Genomic DNA, 387 nt, shown 5'->3' on the forward strand with positions numbered 1-387 from the left:
AAAAAATATCTTGTAAATCGACGAACGTCGGCATCATAATGATGAGTGAGATGTGTCGTCGCAAACGAATACTAAAGAAATATCATAATTGTGCGGTGTGTCCCTTTTACATCATGTCCCCGTTGAGGATGTGGTGTATCTCTACTTCTCTTAGCAGACAAACGGATGCGCAATCACAAGTAAAAAATGAAAAAAGTTACAGATATATGTAAATATACGATTATATACGATAATTTCTATGTAGCTATTAAAATAACGTTTTTTTCCCTCTCTTCCTTTTTTTAATAAACGTTATTTATTTCCTTCGTCGTTCCTGGTACCTTCCTCATATCGTCAGCTACACAATCCAAAAGATGATTCACCATTTGCTGCTTACGATCTCTGGGG

The sequence above is a fragment of the Mycetomoellerius zeteki genome, unplaced genomic scaffold, assembly GCF_001594055.1.
Source record: "Mycetomoellerius zeteki isolate Tzet28-1 unplaced genomic scaffold, Tzet1.0 scaffold2, whole genome shotgun sequence".
Classification (NCBI taxonomy): domain Eukaryota; kingdom Metazoa; phylum Arthropoda; class Insecta; order Hymenoptera; family Formicidae; genus Mycetomoellerius; species Mycetomoellerius zeteki.